The 26,418-nt window shown below is 43.6% G+C and overlaps 1 long non-coding RNA gene across 2 annotated transcripts; it reads right to left on the reverse strand.

The window, feature by feature from the left end:
- Positions 1-25,948, reverse strand: LOC115134946 (uncharacterized). Of its 2 annotated transcripts, XR_010464816.1 has the most exons (7): positions 25,775-25,948; positions 16,448-20,163; positions 16,006-16,099; positions 13,701-13,836; positions 10,059-10,223; positions 9,612-9,753; positions 1-769 (listed from the first exon to the last, which is right to left on the reverse strand). It is a non-coding gene; the product is annotated as an uncharacterized LOC115134946 (long non-coding RNA). The 2 variants fall into 2 exon arrangements; XR_003864408.2 differs by lacking the exon at positions 25,775-25,948 and having other exon boundaries at positions 16,448-25,701.
- Positions 25,949-26,418: the final 470 nt, after the last annotated feature.

Here is a 26,418-nt window from a genome sequence, read left to right on the forward strand (position 1 = left end):
TTCATATTTGATAAATAGTATTTATCACATTATTGTTATACACAAAGCAAGCACAGTAATCCCACATGTGTAAAAAAAAAAAACATTTTAATTTTGCAGTATTTCCTGTTTGCTATGCAAACAACCATTAACCTTTTTGCCCTAGAGAAGCAAGCTTATTGGTCCCAGGTTAGGTACCCATGCTCATTGGTCCCGAGGTACCCATGCTCCTCTCCTCGGGGAATAGACCATTCCCTTCCATTGCAGCCTAGCTGGAGCGAACCATCTGCGTCAGGGGAATCCTCATCCTCTTTAAGTCGACATGGTTTGAACACCACCATTTCAAATCATTTCCATTTCCAGTGGATGGGTGAACTGCACCTCAGAGCATTCTTGTAGACAGGCCAGCAGTACTGAGCTCTCGAGTGGCGCAGCAGTCTAAGGCACTACATCTCAGTGCAAGAGGCGTCACTACAGTCTCTGGTTCGAATCCAGAATGGATCACATATGGTTGTGATTGCGAGTCCCCATAGGACGGCGCACAATTGGCCCAGCGTCGTCCGGGTTTGGCCGGTGTAGACCGTCATTGTAAATAAGAATTTGTCCTTAAAATGACTTTCCTAGTTCAATAAAGGTTCAATAAAAACACTGTGTGTAGTACTTGTGTAAGCCTGACAGTGAGGATCTTGACAAACACCACGGGGTCTTTGGCCTTGTTGCTGAACACTGCATGCTGATGGGTCACACGCTGCAGAGACTCACCGTCCACTGAAACCAGCTCATACCACGCCTGGAGACACACACAAAGACAGGTTAAAGGTGATGCAGACGCCAACACTGTGCAGTGACCTGGGCTCCCACTCAGCATCTACTCCTCTCCTTCATCCCAGTACATTCATTACCATATTCTCTCACTCGCTCACACACACACTCAGCCTCAGCAGAAGGTTATGTTGAAAACACAAACACACAATGCATTGTTTAATGCAGGAAGAGTTCTAGAACCCTGAGGAGAGGAACTTCCTGTGATGTCATCAGGGCTCACTGAGGATGCACCTGGCTGACAGCCCCAATGAAGGGTCACACACAATCACAAGGTCAGAGGTATGTGACATTACAAGGTCTCTTCTCGATTTTCCCCAAACCAGGGCCCTGTTTGAACTGAAAATACATCTCCATCTCCCCTAGCATTGGTTAACCCAAAACATTGCTGCCTTCCCTTCCGTGACTCCTTGCTGTCCCCAGTCCACCTGGCCGCGCTGCAGCTCCAGTTTCAACTGTTCTGCCTTATTATTATTCGACCATGCTGGTCATTTATGAACATTTGAACATCTTGGCCATGTTCTGTTATAATCTCCACCCGGCACAGCCAGAAGAGGACTGGCCACCCCTCATAGCCTGGTTCCCCTCTAGGTTTCTTCCTAGGTTTTGGCCTTTCTAGAGAGTTTTTCCTAGCCACCGTGCTTCTACACCTGCATTGCTTGCTGTTTGGGGTTTTAGGCTGGGTTTCTGTACAGCACTTTGAGATATCAGCTGATGTACGAAGGGCTATATAAATTAATTTGATTTGATAAGACACCAGCACCAAAATACTTCAATCCATTTACCTAAAAAGCAGATTAAAGTTCAAAGTCATTTTGAATATTAGACAATCTCATTCATCCTCTTAGGTAAACATTTATGGATGCTCTTTTTGGGCCTTTCTCTCTCACCATGTCCATGTCTAGCCAATAGGCATCATCCACATGTAAGTGTGTTTAACATTAGTTAGATGGGCATTGCTCCTAGTAGGTAGTGGATCACTGTCCAGACTCCAGGTCATATGTCTGGAAACAGCAACACCAAAACTCTAGGACAGGGTAAATAGTATAATCCTGGTGCTGTTGACTACACAGTAACTTTACTCAGCTAACAGCACAGATGAAAAGGAGAGAAACACACACACACACAGAAAGAGACAGACACACACACACACAGAAAGAGACAGACACACACACACACCTGGTGGCTAGCTAAAAGATATGGTGTTTTCAGACAGGAAAGCCTGCTGTAGTTGTCTATTTGGTCTCAGTGTGTGGGAGACAGCCAGCAGAGAGACACCAGACAGGGACCATTTGGTCTCAGTGTGTGGGAGACAGCCAGCAGACACACCAGATAAGGACAAGCTATCAGGCCATGCCAGAGAGGTGTGAGGCTGAGTTAGGAAACAGGAGATAGGGGAGGGGGGGGGTGTCAGAGTAAAGCAACCAACCATCTCTCTGTTTCCCTCTCTCTCCCAACCATGTCTCTCTGTTTCCCTCTCTCTCCCCCAACCATGTCTCTCTGTTTCCCTCGCTCTCCCAACCATGTCTCTGTTTCCCTCTTTCTCCCAACCATGTCTCTCTGTTTCCCTCTTTCTCCCAACCATGTCTCTCTGTTTCCCTCTTTCTCCCAACCATGTCTCGGTTTCCCCCGCTCTCCCAACCATGTCTCTCTGTTTCCCGCTCTCCCAACCATGTCTCTGTTTCCCTCTCTCTCACAACCATGTCTCTCTGTTTCCCTTGCTCTCCCAACCATGTCTCTGTTTCCCTCTCTCTCCCAACCATGTCTCTCTGTTTCCCTCTCTCTCCCAACCATGTCTCTCTGTTTCCCTCTCTCTCCCAACCATGTCTCTGTTTCCCTCTCTCTCCCAACCATGTCTCTCTGTTTCCCTCTCTCTCCCAACCATGTCTTCTGTTTCCCTCTCTCTCCCAACCATGTCTCTGTTTCCTCTCTCTCCCAACCATGTCTCTGTTTCCCTCTCTCTCTCCCAACCATGTCTCTCTGTTTCCCTCTCTCCCAACCATGTCTCTGTTGTTTCCCTCTCTCTCCCAACCATGTCTCTGTTTCCCTCTCTCTCCCCAAACCAACCATGTGTCTCTGTTTCCCTCTCCCAACCATTTCTGTTTCCCTCTCTCTCCCAACCATGTCTCTGTTTTTCCCAACCATGTCCTCTCTCTCTCCCAACCATGTCTCTCTGTTTCCCTCTCTCTCCCAACCATGTCTCTCTGTTTCCCTCTCTCTCCCAACCATGTCTCTCTGTTTCCCTCTCTCTCCCAACCGTCTGTTTCCCTCTCTCTCCCAACCATGTCTCTCTGTTTCCCTCTCTCTCTCCCAACCGTCTGTTTCTCTCTCTCCCAACCATGTCTCTGTTTCCCTCTCTCCCCCAACCATGTCTCTCTGTTTCCCTCTCTCCCCAACCATGTCTCTCTGTTTCCCTCTCTCTCCCAACCATGTCTCTGTTCCCTTTCCCCAACCATGTCTCTCTGTTTCCCTCTCTCTCCCAACCATGTCTCTGTTTCCCTCTCTCTCAACCATGTCTCTCTGTTTCCCTCTCTCGCAACCATGTCTCTCTGTTTCCCTCTCTCCCCAACCATGTCTCTGTCGCAACCATGTCTCTCTGTTTCCCTCTCTCTCCCAACCATGTCTCTGTTTCCCTCTCTCTCCCAACCATGTCTCTGTTTCCCTCTCTCTCCCAACCATGTCTCTGTTTCCCTCTCTCTCAACCATGTCTCTGTTTCCCTCTCTCTCCCAACCATGTCTCTGTTTCCCTCTCTCCCCCAACCATGTATCTGTTTCCCTCTCTCTAAACCATGTCTCTGTTTCCCTCTCTCCCAACCATGTCTCTGTATCCCTCTCCCTCCCAACCATGTCCCTCTGTTTCCCTCTCTCTCCCAACCGTGTCTCTCTGTTTCCTTCTCTCTCTCAACCATGTCTCTGTTTCCCTCTCTCTCCCAACCATGTCTCTGTTTCCCTCTCTCTCAACCATGTCTGTTTCCCTCTCTCTCCCAACCATGTCTCTGTTTCCCTCTCTCCCCCAACCATGTATCTGTTTCCCTCTCTAAACCATGTCTCTGTTTCCCTCTCTCTAAACCATGTCTCTGTTTCCCTCTCTCTCCCAACCATGTCTCTGTTTCCCTCTCTCTCCCAACCATGTCTCTCCGTTTCCCTCTCTCTCCCAACCGTCTCTGTTTCCCTCTCTCCCAAACATGTCTCTCTGTTTCCCTCTCTCTCAACCATGTCTCTGTTTCCCTCTCTCCCAACCATGTCTCTCTATTTCCCTCTCTCTCCCAACCATGTCTCTCTGTTTCCCTCTCTCCCCCAACCATGGATCTGTTTCCCTCTCTCTCCCAACCATGTCTCTGTTTCCCTCTCTCCCAACCATGTCTCTCTGTTTCCCTCTCTCCCAACCATGTCTCTCTGTTTCCCTCTCTCTCCCAACAGTCTCTGTTTCCCTCTCTCTCCCAACCATGGCTATGTTTCCCTCTCTCTCCCAACCATGTCTCTCTGTTTCCCTCTCTCTCCCAACCATGGCTCTGTTTCCCTCTCTCTCCCAACCATGTCTCTGTTTCCCTCTCTCTCCCAACCATGTCTCTGTTTCCCTCTCTCTCAACCATGTGTCTGTTTCCCTCTCTCCCCCAACCATGTATCTGTTTCCCTCCCTCTCAACCATGTCTCTCTGTTTCCCTCTCTCCCAACCATGTCTCTCTGTTTCCCTCTCTCTCAACCATGTCTCTCTGTTTCCCTCTCTCAACCATGTCTCTGTTTCCCTCTCTCTCAACCATGTCTCTGTTTCCCTCTCTCCCAACCATGTCTCCGTTTCCCTCTCTCCCCCAACCATGTATCTGTTTCCCTCTCTCTAAACCATGTCTGTTTCCCTCTCTCTCCCAACCATGTCGCTCTGTTTCCCTCTCTCTCCCAACCATGTCTCTCTGTTTCCCTCTCTCTCAACCATGTCTGTTTCCCTCTCTCTCCCAACCATGTCTCTGTTTCCCTCGCTCTCCCAACCATGTCTCTGTTTCCCTCGCTCTCCCAACCATGTCTCTGTTTCCCTCGCTCTCCCAACCATGTCTCTGTTTCCCTCGCTCTCCCAACCATGTCTCTCTGTTTCCCTCTCTCTCAACCATGTCTCTGTTTCCCTCTCTCTCCCAACCATGTCTCTCTGTTTCCCTCTCTCTCAACCATGTCTCTCTGTTTCCCTCTCTCTCAACCATGTCTCTCTGTTTCTCTCTCTCTCCCAACCATGTCCCTCTGTTTCCCTCTCTCTCAACCATGTCTCTCTTTCCCTCTCTCTCCCAACCATGTCTCTCTTTCCCTCTCTCTCCCAACCATGTCTCTCTTTCCCTCTCTCTCCCAACCATGTCTCTCTTTCCCTCTCTCCCAACCATGTCTCTCTGTTTCCCTCTCTCTCCCAACCATGTCTCTGTTTCCCTCTCTCTCCCAACCATGTCTGTTTCCCTCTCTCTCCCAACCATGTCTCTGTTTCCCTCTCTCCCAACCATGTCTCTGTTTCCCTCTCTCTCCCAACCATGTCTCTCTGTTTCCTTCTCTCTCCCAACCATGTCTCCGTTTCCCTCTCTCTCCCAACCATGTCTGTTTCCCTCTCTCTCCCAACCATTTCTCGCCCTCCGTGTCCTTTCCCTCCTTCTCAATGGTCTCCGACGCATGCGTATGCATACCACTGCTGGCTTGCTTCTGAAGCTAAGCAGGGCTGGTCCTGGTCAGTTCCTGGATGGGAGACCAGATGCTGCTGGAAGTGGTGTTGGAGGGGCAGTAGGAGGCACTCTTTCCTCTGGTCTAAAAAAGGGTGCCGTCTTTCGGATGGGATGTTAAACGGGTGTCCTGACTCTCTGAGGTCATTAAAGATCCCATGGCACTCATCATAAGAGTAGGGGTGTTAACCCCGGTATCCTGGCTAAATTCTCAATCTGGCCCTCAAACCATCACAGTCACCTAATAATCCCCAGTTTACAATTGGCTCATTCATCCTCCCTCCTCTCCCCTGTAACTATTCTCCAGGTCGTTGCTGTAAATGAGAACGTGTTCTTAGTCAACTTACCTGGTAAAATAACGGATTAATAAAAAAAAGTGTGTGAAAAGGTGGAAGGGGAAGTTCTTAGAAACTGAATGTCTTAGCCGACACCGGATCCCCAGAGTGTATGACACTAATCGGACCTGGGAAGTGATGTCATCAGGTTCACGGCAGCAACACACACACGATATTACTGCACTGTTGGAGCTAGAAACATAAGCATTTCGCTGCACCTGCGATAACATCTGCAAAACTCTACGTGACCAATAAATGAAGCTGTGACCTAGTATCTCTTCACCCCCCTCTCACCTCACTGTAACCTCTGACCTGATCCCCCTGCATCATTCAGGATCTTTCTTTCTGGTAATACACTCTGGCTAAGATATTATAGGGTGTCCAATCAAAAACATTTGGACCAATGTGTAAAATAATATGTTAATTGTGTACTCCTCTAAGAAACCCCATGGTCTCCATCATAATCCGTTGAAAGGTGATTGGAGTTTTTACCCTTGTAGGATGGTCAAAATTAGAGTTACTAAATCAATGGAGGCCAGAGAAAAGTGGTCATAAATCAGGGGAATAGCATCGTGTCAGCCAGGCTGGATGCTGTGAGAGAATAAAGGCTAACTCATTTTTCTTCTCAACTCCGGAGGACATAAAACAATAGAGGTAAGATCGATATCAATGTTGAGACATGACTCTTTGTATTTTCACATTTAATTCTATGCTGTTCATTTTAATATGAACAAAAGCAGGTGTATCTCTGTGAAATGTTAACGGACCACTGAGCGTAGCACAAGCCTTTTACATTTCATTCAGCTCGTGTCATGCTAATTTAGCTATTTGCGACGCACGGAAACAACTTGGAAGACGTGAAATCCGATGAGTCTGCACCGCTCTGTCAACAGAGCTCAGTTCTTTTTATCAGATGTATTAGGTTATGAAATATGACTTCTAGGATATAATATTAATGATGTCAGAGAACGACCCCACTGAACGATTCAGAACATTAAGAATCATATTTGTCTTGGTCAAATGTATTTTATAACATAAGAAAGTGAAACGTCATCACCAAAGCATGTTTTCCCCCACTCTGGGTAGAGGTGGGTGAAAACTCTGGGTAGAGGTGGGTGAAAACTCTGGGTAGAGGTGGGTGAAAACTCTGGGTAGAGGTGGGTGAAAACTCTGGGTAGAGGTGGGTGAAAACTCTGGGTAGAGGTGGGTGAAAACTCTGGGTAGAGGTGGGTGAAAACTCTGGGTAGAGGTGGGTGAAAACTCTGGGTAGAGGTGGGTGAAAACTCTGGGTAGAGTGGGTGAAAACTCTGGGTAGAGTGGGTGAAAACTCTGGGTAGAGTGGGTGAAAACTCTGGGTAGAGTGGGTGAAAACTCTGGGTAGAGTGGGTGAAAACTCTGGGTAGAGTGGGTGAAAACTCTGGGTAGAGTGGGTGAAAACTCTGGGTAGAGTGGGTGGACACCCTACATATCATACAGGAGACGCACACTCACACTCAGCTATTGTTAACTATTCTCCTCACAGAGCTGTGAGCAAGGTGACTTCTGCATTTTTAGGTCAGCTGGTGCCCATCCGAACTCGGCGAGGCGAACGATTGTACTCACATACTCCCTTGAAAATAGTACTTTTTGTCTATCTTCAGACACCGTTGTCAATATACACTTCCTCAAAATAGTCCACATTTATGTAAAGTAACTCAAGAAACCTGTAATTAATTTAGCTGTTTTTGCCAAGGATATCTTTGTCCCTCAACTTTATATCTAACCAAGATGCTTGGTGCAGTATTTTTCAAGTGAAAAAATGTGCATGAAAACGAGTCGGCTATCATTGAATGACAAACCCTACTGTTGACCAATGACCAACTAAGGGACGAAGACTTCGGCACTGAACTTAGTCCATGCACCTCAAGGAGAGAGAAACACAAGTGTGGAAGAACAGCTGAAAAAACCCTTTGATGACCAAAACAAACAAAAAATCACTACAAAATGTATGTGGACACCCCTTCAAATTAGTATATTCAGTTATTTCTGCCACACCTGTTCCTTCGAGCACAAAGCATTGCAATCTCCATAGACAAACATTTGCAGTAGAATCGTCTGTCCTCGGTTACAACACTCACTAGTTCCAAATGGCCTCTAGAAGCAACGCCAGCATAAGAGCTATTTGTCGGGAGCTTCATGAAATGGGTGGCGCAGTGGTCTAGAGCACTGTACTGCAGCGCTAGCTGTGCCACCAGAGACTCTGGGTTCACGTCCAGGCTCTGTCGTAACCGGCCGCGACCGGCAGGTCCGTGGGCCGACCGACGCACAATTTGGCCTAGCGTTGTCTGGGTTAGGGAGGGTTTGGCCGGTAGGGATATCCTTGTCTCATCGCGCACTAGCGACTCCTGTGGCGGGTAGGGCGCAGTGCACGCTGACCAGGTCACCAGGTGCACAGTGTTTCCTCCAACACATTGGTGCGGCTGGCTTCCGGGTTAGATGCGCTCTGTGTTAAGAAGCAGTGCGGCTTGGTTGGGTTGTGTATCGGAGGACGCATGGCTTTCGACCTTCGTCTCTCCCGAGCCCGTACGGGAGTTGTAGCGATGAGACAAGATAGTAACTACTAACAATTGGATACCACGAAATTGGGGAGAAAAAGGGGGTAAAATCTAAATAAATAAAAATAAATAAATGGCTTTCCATGGTTGAGCAGCCGCTCACAAGCCTAAGATCACCATGTGCAATCCAAAGCATCGGCTGCTCGCCGCAATTGGACTCTGGAGTGATGAATCAAACGTCACTATCTGGAAGTCCGACTGACGAATGCCAAGAGAACGCTACCTGCCCCAATACATAGCGTCAACTGTAAAGTTTGGTGGAGAAGGAATAATGGTCTGGGACTGTTCATGGTTTGAGCCCCTTAGTTCCAGTGAAGGAAAATGTTAAAGAATGTTAATGACATTCTAGACAATTCTGTGCTTCCAACTTTATGGCAACAATTTGGGGAAGGCCCTTTCCTGTTTCAGCATGACAATACCCCTGTGCACAAAGCGAGGTCCATACAGAAATGGTTTGTCGAGATTGGTGTGGAAGAACTTGACTGGCCTGCACAGGGCCCTGACCTCAACCCCATCGAACACCTTTGGGATGAATTGGAATGCCGACTGCAATCATTAGTGCCCAACCTCACGAATGCTCGTGGCTGAATGGAAGCAAGTTATTGAACAATCCCGAGCGGAGCAGCGGTCTAAGGCACTACATATCAGTGCCTGAGGTGTCACTACAGACCCTGGTTCGATTCCAGGCTGTATCACAACCGGCCGTGATTGAGAGTCCCATAGGGCGGTTAGGGTTTGGCCAGGGTAGGCCGTCATTGTCAATAAGAATGTGTTCTTAACGGACTTGCCTAGTTAAATAAAAGGTAAAAAAATATTTAGTGGAAATTCTTCCCAGAAGAACAGAGGCTGTTATAGCAGCAATAGGGGGAACCAACGCCATATTAATGCCCATGATTTTGGATAGAGATGTTTGACAAGCTGGAGTCCACATACTTTTGGTCATGTAGTGTATACGCAAACTGTTCTGGATGGGAAGCATGCAGGAGTCTTAAAATAGTTTCCTCTCTCCACCCCTTCGCTCTCATTCTACCTCTCATAAGACTGTCAGTCAGACAAAAGCCAGACACACCAACACAGGCACACCAGCAAAGTCTTTTCATTCAGGTATTGTAGACTCAGAGTTCTGAGCCCAGGCCAAAGTTGAGTGTTGTTTACAAACGTCACAGACCAATACATTCCGCTAAACACATCACCTTGTATTATATGGCTCAGCTTGGATTAAATCATGACGGAATATTACAGTGAGCTCCTAAAGAAGCATCAGAACGTCACTGGTAGAGGCAGCTCCTCCTGGAAACATCATCTCATTCTCCATCCCACCTGAGATACTGATACCTGTAGAGACAGAGTGCCAGTGTAGGTGTTGGCTTTTGCCAATCAACTAAAAACCATAGTATTTAGTACAAGACTTAGTTGCATCAGTTGTGATACTGATCTTTGGCAAGATTGAAATCCTGCAACTACATGGGAAGATGACCAACTGTTGCTGTAGACTAAAGAGACACGGTAAATAGCCTTACTAAGGGTATTTTTCAGACTGGGCCATTAATAACAATAAGCAGGTGATGCACTGACCTCTACTGGTAGGGCGGGGTACTAGGCTACTGATTAGTGGGCTGCTGACTGATGGGCATACTCACCCAGAGACTGTTTCGTCTTAAAGATGGTCAACGTGGCGATCTCATGTCCTGAACTGGTACAGGTGGTATGTTTCCATGGTGACCATTCTGCGATTGTCCTGGCGAATATCTGTTCACTTGTTTCCCCTTCCCAGTCTGTCCCAGTCTGGAAACCACCATGGTAGTCTGGAGAGAAGATATAGATGACATCATACATATTAGCAGACACACGCAAAGACAGACAGACTCAGTCCTTTAACCCCAGTAGACCAACAGTATTGTACTATAGTTTTACACCCTCCCAGCCCTGGTCAACCCTGTGTTTGACAGTGACAATGCGTGAGAGTTCACTTGCGTCAGTAAACACAAAATGGAGTCCATTCACCCCAGGAACCATCAGCATGTCTCTATCGGAATTCATCACACCCACCTGCTCAGTAACACAAGTAATATTTTGATTTGAATCATTCTGACAATAGAAAAATAAACATGAATATATATATATATATAAAGTGGGGAGAACAAGTATTTGATAACCTGCAAAATCAGCAGTGTTTCCTACTTAAAAAGCATGTAGAGGTTTGTATTTTTTATCATAGGTACACTTCAACTGTGAGAGACAGAATCTAAAACAAAAATCCAGAAAATCACATTGTATGATTTTTAAGTACTTAATTTGCATTTATTGCATGACATAAGTATTTGATCAACTACCAACCAGTAAGAACTCCAGCTCTCACAGACCTGTTAGTTTTTATTTAAGAAGCCCTCCTGTTCTCCACTCATTACCTGTATTAACTGCACCTGTTTGAACTCATTACCTGTATAAAAGACACCTGTCCACACACAATCAAACAGACTCCAACCTCTCTACAACGGCCAAGACCAGAGAGCTGTGTAAGGACATCAGGGATAAAATTGTAGACCTGCACAAGGCTGGGATGGGCTACAGTACAATAGGCAAGCAGCCTGGTGAGAAGGCAACAACTGTTGGCGCAATTATTAGAAAATGGAAGAAGTTCAAGATGACGGTCAATCACCCTCGGTCTGGGGCTCCATGCAAGATCTCTCCTCATGGGGCATCAATGATCATGAGGAAGGTGAGGGATCAGCCCAGAATTACACGGCAGGACCTGGTCAATGACCTGAAGAGAGCTGGGACCACAGTCTCAAAGAAAACCATTAGTAACCCCCTACGCCGTCATGGATTAAATCCTGCAGAGCACGCAAGGTCCCCCTGCTCAAGTCAGCGCATGTCCAGGCCCGTCTGAAGTTTGCAAATGACCATCTGGATGATCCAGAGGAGGAACGGGAGAAGGTCATGTGGTCTGATGAGACAAAAATAGAGCTTTTTGGTCTAAACTGCACTCGCCGTGTTTGGAGGAAGAAGAAGGATGAGTACAACCCAAAGAACACCATCCCAACCGTGAAGCATGGAGATGGAAACATCATTCTTTGGGGATGCTTTTCTGCAAAGAGGACAGGACAACTGCACCGAATTGAGGGAAGGTTGGATGGGGTCATGTATCGCGAGATCGTGGCCAACAACCTCCTTCCCTCAGTAAGAGCATTGAAGATGGGTTGTGGCTGGGTCTTCCAGCATGACAACGACCCGAAACACACAGCCAGTGCAACTAAGGAGTGGCTCCGTAAGAAGCATCTCAAGGTCCTGGAGTGGCCTAGCCAGTCTCCAGACCTGAACCCAATAGAAAATCTTGCGAGGGAGCTGAAAGTCCATATTGCCCAGCGACAGCCTCAAAACCTGAAGGATCTGGAGAAGGTCTGTATGGAGGAGTGGGCCAAAGTCCCTGCTGCAGTGTGTGCAAACCTGGTGAAGAACTACATGAAACGTATGATCTCTGTAATTGCAAAAAAAGGTTTCTGTACCAAATATTAGGTTATGCTTTTCTGATGTATCAAATAATTGGCATGCAATAAAATGCTAATTAATTACTTAAAAATCATACAATGTGATTTTCTGGATTTTTGTTTTAGATACTTCCCACAGCTGAAGTGTACCTATGATTAAAAAAATTATAGACCTCTACATGCTTTGTAAGTAGGAAAACATGCAAAATCAGCAGTGTAGCAAATACTTGTTCTCCCCACTTTATATATATATATATATATACAGTGGGGCAAAAAAGTATTTAGTCAGCCGCCAATTGTGCAAGCTCTCCCACTTAAAAAGATGAGAGGCCTGTATAATTTTCATCATAGGTACACTTCAACTATGACAGACAAAATGAGATAAAAAAATCCAGAAAATCACATTGTAGAATTTATGAATTTATTTGCAAATTATGGTGGAAAATAAGTATTTGGTCAATAACAAAAGTTTATCTCAATACTTTGTTATATACCCTTTGTTGGCAATGACAGAGGTCAAACGTTTTCTGTAAGTCTTCACAATGTTTTCACACACTGTTGCTGGTATTTTGGCCCATTCCTCCATGCAGATCTCCTCTAGAGCAGTGATGTTTTGGGGCTGTTGCTGGGCAACACGGACTTTCAACTCCCTCCAAAGATTTTCTATGGGGTTGAGATCTGGAGACTGGCTACGCCACTCCAGGACCTTGAAATGCTTCTTACGAAGCCGCCACTCCGTTGCCCGGGGGGTGTGTTTGGGATCATTGTCATGCTGAAAGACCCAGCCACGTTTCATCTCCAATGCCCTTACTGATGGTAGGCTTTGTTACTTTGGTCCCAGCTCTCTGCAGGTCATTCACTAGGTCCCCCGTGTGGTTCTGGGATTTTTGCTCACCGTTCTTGTGATCATTTTGACCCCACAGGGTGAGATCTTACGTGGAGCCTCAGTGGTCTTATATGTCTTCCATTTCCTAATAATTGCTCCCACAGTTGATTTCTTCAAACCAAGCTCCTTACCTATTGCAGATTCAGTCTTCCCAGCCTGGTGCAGGTCTACAATTTTGTTTCTGGTGTCCTTTGACAGCTCTTTGGTCTTGGCCATAGTAGAGTTTGGAGTGTGACTGTTTGAGGTTGTGGACAGGTGTATTTTATACTGATAACAAGTTCAAACAGGTTCCATTAATACAGGTAACGAGTGGAGGACAGAGGAGCCTCTTAAAGAAGTTACAGGTCTGTGAGAGCCAGAAATCTTACTTGTTTGTAGGTGACCAAATACTTATTTTCCACCATAATTTGCAAATAAATTCATAAAAAAATCCTACAATGCGATACCTATCAAAGTGTACCTATGATGAAAATTACAGGCCTCTGTCATCTTTTAAGTGGGAGAACTTGCACAATTGGTGGCTGACTAAATACTTTTTTGCCCCACTGTATATAGTTGAAGTCGGAAGTTTACATACACTTAGGTTGGAGTCTTAAAACTCGTTTTTCAACCACTCCACAAATTTCTTGTTATGAAACTATAGTTTTGGCAAGTCTGTTAGACCATCTCCTCTGTACATGACACAAGTCATTTTTCCAACAATTGTTTACAGACAGATTATTACACTTATCATTCACTGTATCACAATTCCAGTGGGTCAGAAGTTTACATACACTAAGTTCACTGTGCCTTTAAACAGCTTGGAAAAATCCAGAAAATGATGTCATGGCTTTAGAAGCTTCTGATAGGTTAATTGACATAATTTTAGTCAATTGGAGGTGTACCTGTGGATGTATTTCAAGGCCTACCTTCAAACTCAGTGCCTCTTTACTTGACATCATGGGAAAATCAAAAGAAATCAGCCAAGAAAAAATATTGTAGACCTCCACAAGTCTGGTTCATCCTTGGGAGCAATTTCCAAACGCCTGCAGGTACCACGTTCATCTGTACAAACAATAGTACACAAGTATAAACACCATGGGACCACTTAGCCATCATACCGCTCAGGAAGGAGACGCGTTCTGTCTCCTAGAGATGAACATACAAATGGTGCGAAAAGTGTAAATCAACCCCAGAACAACAGGAAAGGACCTTTTTATTTTTTTATTCTTTATTTAACCAGGTAGGCAAGTTGAGAACAAGTTCTCATTTACAATTGCGACCTGGCCAAGATAAGGCAAAGCAATTCGACACACAACGACACAGAGTTACACATGGAGTAAAACATGGAGTAAAACAAACAATACAGTCAATAATACAGTATAAAAAAAGTCTATATACACGATGTGAGCAAATGAGGTGAGATAAGGGAGGTAAAGGCAAAAAAAGGCCATGGTGGCAAAGTAAGTACAATATAGCAAGTAAAACACTGGAATGGTAGATTTGCAGTGGAAGAATGTGCAAAGTAGAAATAAAAATAATGGGGTGCAAAGGAGCAAAACAAATAAATAAATAAAATAAATACAGTAGGGAAAGAGGTAGTTGTTTGGGCTAAATTATAGGTGGGCTATGTACAGGTGCAGTAATCTGTGAGCTGCTCTGAGAGTTGGTGCTTAAAGCTAGTGAGGGAGATAAGTGTTTCCAGTTTCAGAGATTTTTGTTGTTCGTTCCAGTCATTGGCAGCAGAGAACTGGAAGGAGGCGGCCAAAGAAATAATTGGTTTTGGGGGTGACTAGAGAGATATACCTGCTGGAGCGCGTGCTACAGGTGGGTGATGCTATGGTGACCAGCGAGCTGAGATAAGGGGGGACTTTACCTAGCAGGGTCTTGTAGATGACATGGAGCCAGTGGGTTTGGCGACGAGTATGAAGCGAAGGCCAGCCAACGAGAGCGTACAGGTCGCAATGGTGGGTAGTATATGGGGCTTTGGTGACAAAACGGATTGCACTGTGGTAGACTGCATCCAATTTGTTGAGTAGGGTATTGGAGGCTATTTTGTAAATGACATCGCCGAAGTCGAGGATTGGTAGGATGGTCAGTTTTACAAGGGTATGTTTGGCAGCATGAGTGAAGGATGCTTTGTTGTAAAATAGGAAGCCAATTCTAGATTTAACTTTGTGACCTTGTGAAGATGCTGGAGGAAACAGGTACAAAAGTATCTATATCCACAGTAAAACGAGTCCTACATCAACATAACCTAAAAGGCCGCTCAGCAAGGAAGAAGCCACTGCTCCAAAACCGCCATAAAAAAGCCAGACTAGGGTTTGTAACTGCCCATGGGGACAAACATCGTACTTTTTGGAGAAATGTCCTCTGGTCTGATGAAACAAAAATAGAACTGTTTGGCCATAATGACCATCATTAAGTTTGGAGGAAAAGGGGGGAGGCCTGCAAGCCTAAGAACACCATCCCAACCCATGAAGCATGGGGAAGGAAGCATGTTGTGAGGGTGCATTGCTGCATGGGGGACTGGTGCACTTCACAAAATAGATGGCATCATGAGGTTGGAAAATTATGTGGATATATTGAAGCAACATCTCAAGACATCAGTCAGGAAGTTAAAGCTTGGTCACAAATGGGTTTTCCAAATGGACAATGACCCCAAGCATACTTCAAAACTTGTGGCAAAATGGCTTAAGGACAACAAAGTCAAGCTATTGGAGTGGCCATCACAAAACCCTGACTTCAACCCTATAAAACATTTGTGGGCAGAACTGAAAAAGCGTGGGCGAGCAAGGAGGCCTAAAAACCTGACTCAGTTACACCAGCTCTGTCAGGAGGAATGGGACAAAATTCACCCAACTTATTGTGGGAAGCTAGTGGAAGGCTACCCGAAACGTTTGACCCAAGTTAAACAATTTAAAGGCAATGCAACCAAATACTAATTGAGGGTATGTAAACTTCTAACCAACTGGGAATGTGATGAAAGAAATAAAAGCTGAAATAAATCACTCTACTATTATTCTGACATTTTACATTCTTAAAACAACTCTGTGTTGTTGTCTGTTCACACTGCTATGCTTTATCTTGGCCAGGTCACAGTTGTAAATGATAACTTGTTCTCAACTGGCCTACCTGGTGAAATAAAAGGTGAATTAAAATACTTTAAAAAATAAAGCTGCCAGTTGAATCTCTGACTAACACCCCTTCAGGGCTTTGAGGTAGGCTACTCACTTCTGTAGAGTTCCATCAAACATGGCAGAGAGGACAGAAAGACCATCCTGCTTTTGGGGCGCATGCTCAGCCGGTTGACACAGAGACGCAGCACCTGGGAAGAAATGTGTATGCAGTTACCAGAACAGGGCAGGATCCAGCAAACACTACTAACCCTTACACTTAGATATGAAAAGAATATGGCAAAAATGCTGAAAGTCCATCAGAAGGCATGCTGGAGCTATTACCACATGTCAAATACTTTCTAATTCTAGGGGTTGGGGGCTAGTGGTCTCTTCAAGGGAGGGCCCAAGTGATTACGAAATACATTCAAGAGTGGAGATTAAGAAATATATATTTACAACCCTACATGATAACACAAGATGAAACCTGAAATAGCTAAGTCTTGGTTAGGCTAATTAACAGTTAACATTAACAGAAATGAAGCATAAAAGCTACATACCCTTTGTTCCAAAGACACTCCAAAGTATGCCAGAAAGAAACTCCTTTGAGGCAGTCCACAATTGTAGAAGTATGAAGACTAATAAACTAAATAAATCAACCTCCAAAAATGGCTGAAACTAACATCTGCTCAGAAAAATGAATATCACAAAAACATCCACGAAACTGTAAGCACTTGGATAAGAGTCAAAATGACTAAAAAAAATTAAACATTAAAAAATTAAAATATAAACAAAGACAATTCACTCATTTGTCTAAAAAAGGTGACAAAAAGTCCAACAAAGAAAATGGCAGGTAGACAAAAAAGTTGCTTTACATTCTCAGTGTTTACATGGTGTTTCAAAACTATGCGGTAGCGATGTCTCACGGATCCCGGATAGCAAGGACCATTCACTGAAGCAACACTTAGGGGCGAGAGGCAGCACAGTGCCAGCGTAAAATGTTGTATCTTGCAAGTGACAACTACCAGTGGCTACAGCCCTACAAATGGAATGCCTCATTCTGGCATGGGGCCGCTCAGTCTTCAGAGGCTCATGTTGTTTCCTGGAATCAGGGTGGTATATCTTCCTTTCACTAGAGAACATTTTTTTATTTACTTTCTTTCCTGCATCTTTCTAGTGCTCCTAATTTTTCTGTGGTGCTTATATTAAATGTTCTTTGAGTATCTTTTTAATCACAATCCATACAGAAAAGCTAAAATCATAAAAATATAGGCCCAATATCAATTATCTGTGAATATTTCCCCTCTAAAATTGGATACAAAAATCCCATATCCGTCGGGCTCTAGAATAACTGGTATCAAAACACTGTATACAAGCACACCATTCCAGACCGGTTTGCATGTTTTAAAGTTTGAATGGCAAGCAGTAGAAAAAGCTGCAATGCGCATCTGTCACACATTTACTTGCATACCTTGTGATGCAACAGGTGTCAGAGGTACACCTACGAATGTCAATGAAAGTGTGTCCTTAAAAATACTTTCACTTCATAGTTGACCTTAAGAGAAAAGTAACTGGGTAACTGCAAAGCAAGTCTTGAAGCAGTGTTTTCTTAATCTCTCCTCCTCAAAGAAAAAAAGAACTAGCCCACAGATAAGTCACTCCAAAAATGGCTGAAAAACAAACTTACAAAAAGAAAAACATGATCCATAGGTTTTTTACCAATGCCTAGGCCAACTCTTAAATTAGAAAAAAATATCATTGTTCGCCTTATTTACATCAAAAAAATAAGATCAGAAGGTTAATCTACAGAGGCTTTCAAAGGTAGAAAAGTTAGGCTCATCAATGAACATGTCGTTGAAAGACTAAAGGCTAGAAATAAAACACAGCAAGAACAAAAGTGAACCAACAGGAGGCCAAGGGAATCTGCAAAATCCACTATTCAAATACTTAACCGTTAACACAAAAGTATTTGGACACCTTCAAATAAGTGGGTTCGGCTATTTCAGTCACACCCGTTGCTAACAGGTGTATAAAATCTCCATAGACAATCATTGGCAGTAGAATTGCTTTACTGTAGAGCTCAGTGACTTTCAACATGGCACCGTCATAGGATGACACCTTTCCAATAAGTCAGTTTGTCAAATTTCTGCTCCGGTCAACTGTAAGTGGTATTTTGAAGTGGAAACGTCTAGGAGCAACAACGGCTCAGCCGCGAAGTGGTAGGCCACACAAAATCACTGGTAAACTAAAAAAAACTGTCCAAGATCAGATTGAGTTGAACAGTCAATAAAAATAATTTCAAAAACTGGGTCTGTCCTCTGACAATATTCTCATAGAATTTTCACAAATGCCTTACTATACTTCATTCTCAAACATTCAATGAATTTATAAAAATGACCATATCTAAAAGTGTTCACGTGTCAGAAAACGTTAAAAAATATATATATATATAATCTTCCTGGGATGTATATGAACAGATCTAAGATTGCATATTGCTAAAACGCTATCAGTTCCACTTTAAGATCAACAATGTATTCTGGACTATCATAGAGAAAAGATGCATATCCTTTAGCCTTTTTACATTCTATTATTAAATATTTACACCATTACCAGTAACTAAAATGTGTGTTTTGTTTTTTGCAGGTTTGGATGCAACGTCGAGGTCCAGGCCCATTTCCTTGCAGCGTGGGTAGCACTTTTGAACGCCGATTGCTAAGGACATTGTTTAATTTAATCAATTTGACAAAAAGGCTGTAACTTAACAAAATGTGGAAAATGTCAAGGGGTCTGAAAACTTTCCGAAGGCACTGTATGCAAATAGCTTTTTGCCCATGTAAGAGAGTATTGTCCTGCTTTCATTGTCTTTGGATCAGGAAGTTCAAACAATTATGTTAACCACCCAGGTTCTTCTCTTGTAATGCATCTTGCTTCTGTCCATTTTTAAAGTAATATCGTTACGCATTTTGCAAAAGAAGATCAAAGTTGTACTCTACAATATCTCAGACATGTTGGCAAGCTCTACTAATCCACATACTTAAATCCGAAACCTCAACCATTACGGCATTAGTCAGTAAAAATGCAAATCAAGATTATATTTTGCTCCAGTTCCGACATTCAATTAATTCTAAGCCTATTTCTTGGCACTTTCAAATATCTTCCAGCCCATTTTGGGAAAGGTTGAGCAACTGACGACACTGACAAATAAACTCAGAAAAAAAAAGAACATGTCCCCTTTTCAGGACCCTGTCTTTCAAAGATAAATCGTAAAAATCCAAATAACTTCACAGATCTTCATTGTAAAGGGTTTAAACAGTTTCCCATGCTTGCACAATGAACCATAAACAATTAACGAACATGCAGCTGTAGAACGGTAATTAAGACACTAACAGCGTAAAGACTGTAGGAAATGAAGGTCACAGTTATAAAAACTTAAACACTAAAGACACCGTTCTACTGACTCTGAAAATCACCAAAAGAAAATGCCCATGGTCCCTGCTCATCTGCGTGGACGTGCCTTAGGCATGCTGCAAGGAGGCATGAGGACTGGAGATGTGGCCAGGGCAATAAATTGTAATGTCCGTACTGTGAGACGCCTAAGACAGCGCTACAGGGAGACAGGACGGACAGCTGATCGTTCTCACAGTGGCAGACCACGTGTAACAACACCTGCACAGGATCGGTACTTTCGAACATTACACCTGCGGGACAGGTACAGGATGGCAACAACAACTGCCCGAGTTACACCAGGAACGCACAATCCCTCCATCAGAGCTCAAACTATCCGCAATAGACAGAGAGACTGGACTGAGGGCTTGTAGGCCTGTTGTAAGGCAGGTCCTCAACAGATATCACCAGCAACAGTGTTGGGCACAAACCCAGTTGTTGGGTTTGGGGTTTGTGCAACAATGTTGGGCACAAACCCCAGATTCGCACTTATCGTCGAAGGAATCAGCATTACACTGAGGCCTGTACCCTAGTGCGGGATCGATTTGGAGGTGGAGGGTCCGTCATGGTCTGGGGCGGTGTGTCACAGCATCATCGGACTGAGTTTGTTGTCATTGCAGGCAATCTCAAAGTTGTGCGTTACATGGAAGACATCCTCCTCCCTCATGTGGTACCCTTCCTGCGGGCTCATCCTGACATGACCCTCCTGCATGACAATGCCACCAGCCATACTGCTCGTTCTGTGCGTGATTTCCTGCAACACATGAATGTCAGTGTTTTGCCATGGCCAGCAAAGAGCCCGGATCTCAATCCCATTGGGCACGTCTGGGACCTGAAGGATCAGAGGATAAGGGTTAGGGCCAATCCCCTCAGAAATGTCTGTAAACTTACAGGTGCCTTGGTAGAAGAGTGGGGTATCTTACAGCAAGAACTGGCAAATCTGGTGAGGAGATTTACTGCAGTACTTAATGCAGCTGGTGGCCACACCAGATACTGACTTACTTTTGACCCCCTTGTTCAGGGACACATTCTTCCATTACGGTTAGTCAGATGTCTGTGGAACTTGTTGAGTTTATGTCTCAGTTGTTTAATCTTATGTTCATACAAATATTTACACATGTTAAGTTTGCTGAAAATAAATGCAGTCGACAGTGAGAGGACGTTTCTTTTTCTGCTGAGTTCATACTCATCCTCTGAATTTTTGACATTGTAGACTTCAGAGGGAAAGTTCAAATGATTTACAATTGGCTGGAAGAGGAGGACTAGTAGGTAGTTCTACATTACAGCCGATTGCTGTAGCAGATGAGGATAGCACAAAAGGTACAGCAGTACCATATTTTGGGAGATTGTTGGCCTGCTGTTGTCGTTCAGTTGGTGTTTGGCTAAATATCTGAAGTTGGATTGACTTGACTTTCAAAATAACCCTTTTCTGCAATGCGTAGTGACAATTCTGGGAGGCTGAATACATTTCCTGTCAGAATATCAATGGGCGTTGAGCCATTCCATGAACAATCTTTGATTAAATGCTCTTCGTGGCGATTGTGTTGACCATGATTAGGATATACCAGTCTTGCATCTTGTTCCATTTTTTTTCTCCCCTGAGATTTGACATTCTTTTAGGAAAATGATCTGAAAGCACTGGGTTTGTTTTTTGTTGCACGGCTATGAAATCACACTTGGTATTATGAACACTTCTTTCGACATTTCACCCTTTCCCAAGAGCTTAGGTTTGTGTTTCCGAACCGTCACTTTACTCGAAATCCATAATAGAAATTGATAACGTCTCTGATTTTGCAAACTATGATCAAAATTGTATTTTAGAATATCAGAGAGCAAACAAAATACCCACCCATCTTTTCCAATCCAATCTTACCTCAACGATTCTTACGCAAGTATGTATGAACCTCGATAACAACAGTGTTAGTCAGTAAATTCAATTTGTTTCGTTTGTGCAGGTTTGGATGCAACATCAATGTCCAGACCTACTTCATGAGAGATCGGGTAGCACTCTTACACCCATTTGTGTGTTAAACGTCACATATGATTGGTCTAAGTTGGTAACATTTTGCTTCGTTTCATCAGCACAAAGTGCAAGGTCAATCTTAATCAGAGATGCTCTCTAGCTTGACTTCCAGCAAATTGCCTCCCTTCGACGCCCTGGCTATTAACATGTCCATTTCTTTTTTATTCTTCATTAAAGCCAACCTCCTCCTTTTTGTTACTTCTTTCAGCCTTTGGTATTTCGGCTCAAGTGTTGCTGTAGTGGCCTTCTGGTTATTGGAAATCTCTGCAGAATTCCTTTGTTTGCGACGTTTTTTCATGAAAGTATCCTTGTAAAATTCACATCTCCTTTGACCTTGTAACTGTGTCCTTCTCCTCAAAACTGATCCTATCACATCCATAATCTCATGAGCCAGCTCAGTTTTCCCACTTTGTAAATCCAGATCAAAATTTTGTTCTAGAACATCACAGACAACCTGCCTGTAAGTTCCACACACATCGGAGGCAAAATCAGCCAATTCTAACATGACATCTCTGGTCAATAGATGCAAGTCAAGTTTATCCTTTTTCACAAATTTAGATTTCACATCCAGGTCAAGTCCTTTTTCTTTACAGAGAGGGTAGAGGTACTCCAATGCTTCTTCTATTGTGGTTTCTGTCTGGACATGTTGAGGATAGATCACATCCAGATCAGCCTCATCCTTTGTGCATATTTCATTAGGTCCCTTTTCAGGGCCAAGGAGTGCAGTCTCATCCGCACACCGTGTTAAAACTGTCTCAGTAAAGAGGCTTTCAGTCTTCACATGCAGAGGAGATATCAAGTCCACAACAGACTCCTCCTTTATACAGACGTCAAAGGGTGTTCGATTTTCTGAGACGCTGCTATGCAAATTGGACCTTGCCCATTTAAGAGAGGAGTCTCTTGCTTTGATTGTCTTTGGATCAGGAAGTTCAAACACTTCTGCTAACCACTCAGGTTGTGTCCTCCTGTGATTTTTTTTCATGTCTTTTAGTTTTAACAAAGTCCGGGCGGAAAATTCATATCGTACTTCATCACCAATACCAAGATCAAAGTTGTATTCTAGAATATCAGAGATAACATGCTGGTGAGCTCTATTAATCTCTTTAGCATATTGAGACACCTCAACCATTACACCATTTGTCAGTAAATGACGATCAAGTTTCTGTTTCGCTCCAGATCCAACATTGAAATCTACACCCAGTTCTTTGCACTTCGGGTATGGAGCTTTCCAAAACCTTCCAAACTGTCTTGGGGTTTTTCTTGAGTAACTGACACGACACTGCCGTATATACTCATCTATCGTTTTTTGGCATTGCAGTCTTCGTCTTTCATCGCCATAGTAGTCTTCGTCTTCATCAGAAGGAAAGTTGAATGGCTCACAATAATCGGAAAGAATAGGCCTCGGTCTAGTAGATACAGCTAAATTACATCCGCTTTCTGTAGCAGGTGAGGTTAGCACAGAAGTAGTGTCAGTACTATATCTTGCTAGATGAACATTGTCAGCAGGCAATGGCAATTCATTATTAGTCTGGGTTTGGTTTACGCTAAACACCTGTAAAGTTGGGTTGATTTGAGCTTCAAATGAACCACAGTGAGTGAATGCAGGTTTGGATGCAACATCAAGGCCCAGACCTATTTCATGACAGAGTGGGTAGCAGTCTTTCACCAGTTCTTTAGTGTTAAACGTCACATTTGAATGTTCTAAGATGGTAACATTTTGCTTTGTTTCATCAGCACAAAGGTCAATCTTATCAGAGATGCTCTCTAGCTTGACCCAATGAGGTTCTACTTGTCTGACTTCCAGCAAATTGCCCCCCTTCGACACCCTGGCTATTAACATGTCCATTTCTCTTTTTTTTCTCATTAAATCCAACCTCCTCCTTTTTGTTATTTCTTTCAGTCTTCGGTATTTCGGCACAAGTGATGCTGTAGTGAAATTCAGTCTACGGAAAATCACTGCGGGATTCTTATGTTTGGGTCGTTTTTTCATGAAAGTATCCTTGTCATATCCACATCTCCTTCGCTTTTGTATATCTGTCATTTTCAACAAAGCGTGTAGCTTATACATAATATCTACAGCGAGCTCAGTTTTCCCACTTTGTAAATCCAGATCAAAATTTTGTTCTAGAACATCACAGACAACCTGCCTGTAAGTTCCACACACATCTGAAGCAAAATCAGCCAATTCTAACATGACATCTCTGGTCAATAGATGCAAGTCAAGTTTATCCATTTTCACACATTTAGACTTCACATCCAGGTCAAGTCCTTTTTCCTTACAGAGAGGGTAGAGGTACTCCAATGCTTCTTCTAGTGTGGGCATCATTAAGGATTGCTTCATTGTTATGTCTGTCTGAGTGAAGATGGTTTCTGTCTGGACATGTTGAGGATAGATCACATCCAGATCAGCCTCATCCTTTGTGCATTTTTCATTAGGTCCCTTTTCAGGGCCAAGGAGTGCAGTCTCATCCGCACACCGTGTTAAAACTGTCTCAGTAAAGAGGCTTTCAGTCTTCACATGCGGAGGAGATATCAAGTCCAGAACAGACTCCTCCTTTATACAGACGTCAAAGGGTGTTCGATTTTCTGAGACGCTGCTATGCAAATTGGATCTTGCCCGTTTAAGAGAGGAGTTGCTTGCTTTGAGTATCTTTGGATCAGGAAGTTCAAACACTTCTGCTAACCACTCAGGTTGTGTCCTCCTGGTATTCTTTTTCATTTCTTTTAGTTTTAACAAAGTCCGGGAGGAAAATTCATATCGTACATTACCAACACCAAGATCAAAGTTGTATTCTAGAATATCATAGATAACATGCTGGTGAGCTCTATTAATCTCTCTAGCATATTGAGACACCTCAACCATTACACCATTTGTCAGTAAATGACGATCAAGTTTCTGTTTCGCTCCAGATCCAACATTGAAATCTACACCCAGTTCTTTGCACTTCGGGTATGGAGCTTTCCAAAACCTTCCAAACTGTCTTGGGGTTTTTCTTGAGTAACTGACACGACACTGCCGTATATACTCATCTATCGTTTTTTGGCATTGCAGTCTTCGTCTTTCATCGCCATTGTAGTCTTCGTCTTCATCAGAAGGAAAGTTGAATGGCTCACAATCGGAAAGAATAGGCCTCGATCTAGTAGATACAGCTAAATTGCAGCCGCTTTCTGTAGCAGGCGAGGTTAGCACAGAAGGAGTGTCAGTACTATATCTTGCTAGATGAACATTGTCAGCAGGCAATGGCAATTCATTATTGGTCTGGGTTTGGTTTACGCTAAACACCTGTGAAGATGGGTTGATTTGAGCTTCAAATGAACCACAGAGGGTGAATGCATTTGCTATGGGAATATCACTGGACGGTGATCCATGCCATGACTCCTCTTTGAGAAAATGTCCTTCAGATGTGCTAACGGGATCTTGGGCATTACAGAAATAAACCACTTTGACAGCATTATTCTCCCCATCACTTGGGCCTGTCTTTTCAGGGAAAATACGTAAAATCTGCCCTTGGCTTGTTGTTTGGGAACTGATGGAAGGTACATGTGAATGCTCTTTTGGTAAACCCACATAGGAACACGAAGACCATGGGACAGTTGGGGATATTCCCATGTCATTCTCCTCAAGTTTTACATCAATCTCAGAAAGACAATAACTGTCTGATAAATTGTTGGTAGTTTGGATCACTGTATAGTCATGTTCATATGTTGAATCGGTTTTGGTTTCCAGATAACTTGTTTCTGTGTTTCCTGACACTGGAGAATGTGGGTAATCTATACAGGCATTAATTGAATCAGACCAAATGGTTACTTGGGATCTCTCTGCTTCATCGTCCTCTATCTTAACATCCATTTTGCACCAATAAACTACAAAAACAAACTCATCAAAAAGCCCTGATGACAATCTCTAAACTGAAAACAGTCGATTGTTAGATATCTGACAGAACAACTTATTTTAAAAAGGAAAGTCAACGTCACTTTACGGTACAACCAGTCACCAGCAGCAATTATTCATGTATTTAATATTGATAAATACTGTAAGTTCTATTTCAAACCCACCCGGGAATCAGACTCGCTGCTAAAAACAAATATAATTCACCCATTTCCTACTACCCGTGTCTTTCCAATACATACATGGGCTATAAAAATTACCATTCAACTGATCTGACCAAGCTAGCCAGCCAACTTCATAGCTAGCTAACGAGCTAGCTAGATAGCTAGCTAAATGACAACAAACCGCTAAATCGTATTTGGCGTTGTATCTAACGTTAGCTATTTAGATGTAACTTTTTATTGTGTTTTGCTAACTAGGTTAATGCGGTTAGCAACTGCTAACCACTCGTTAGCAAGCTAGCTAGTTGTCCATAACATAGCTAGCTAGCGTTAAGTTTGCTACTAGGCTACCTACCTAAAATAACGTTACCTTTACTGGTAGTGGACTACAGCAAATCCCTTGGCCTGCATTGTGTTTAAAGAAAATCAAGACACAAAAAGATGACTTCACAGATCTGTTCAGCGTTATTTCTTAAAACCGCCTGCTAGCTAACAGCAGCATGCGTCGGAGTGGAATTTTTAAGTAGCAACCTCGTCAGGTGGTTGTGGCTAGTTGGGGTACAGCTACAGACGAACGTGACGTTTTCTCCCGTCGTGCAATTCGGTTTTGACTATTTCACAGATGATCCGTTATATTGACCAGATACTATAGTGACTAGGGCCCGAAAGGTTGCAAGATAGAATCCCCAAGCTGAAAAGGTACAAATCTGTCGTTCTTCTCCCGAACAAGGCCGTTCCTAGGCTGTCATTGTAAATAAACATTTGTTCTTAACTGACTTGCCTAGTTAAATATATATTGTAGCGACCCGCACATTTACATTTACATTTAAGTCATTTAGCAGACGCTCTTATCCAGAGCGACTTACAAATTGGTGCATTCACCTTATGACATCCAGTGGAGCAGTAGTGCATCTAAATCTTTTAAGGGGGGGGGGGGGGGATTACTTTATCCTATCCTAGGTATTCCTTAAAGAGGTGGGGTTTCACAGACAGCTGTGTGCTATGTGCTAGGCT

This window comes from Oncorhynchus nerka, linkage group LG10, assembly GCF_034236695.1.
Source record: "Oncorhynchus nerka isolate Pitt River linkage group LG10, Oner_Uvic_2.0, whole genome shotgun sequence".
In the NCBI taxonomy this organism is placed as follows: domain Eukaryota; kingdom Metazoa; phylum Chordata; class Actinopteri; order Salmoniformes; family Salmonidae; genus Oncorhynchus; species Oncorhynchus nerka.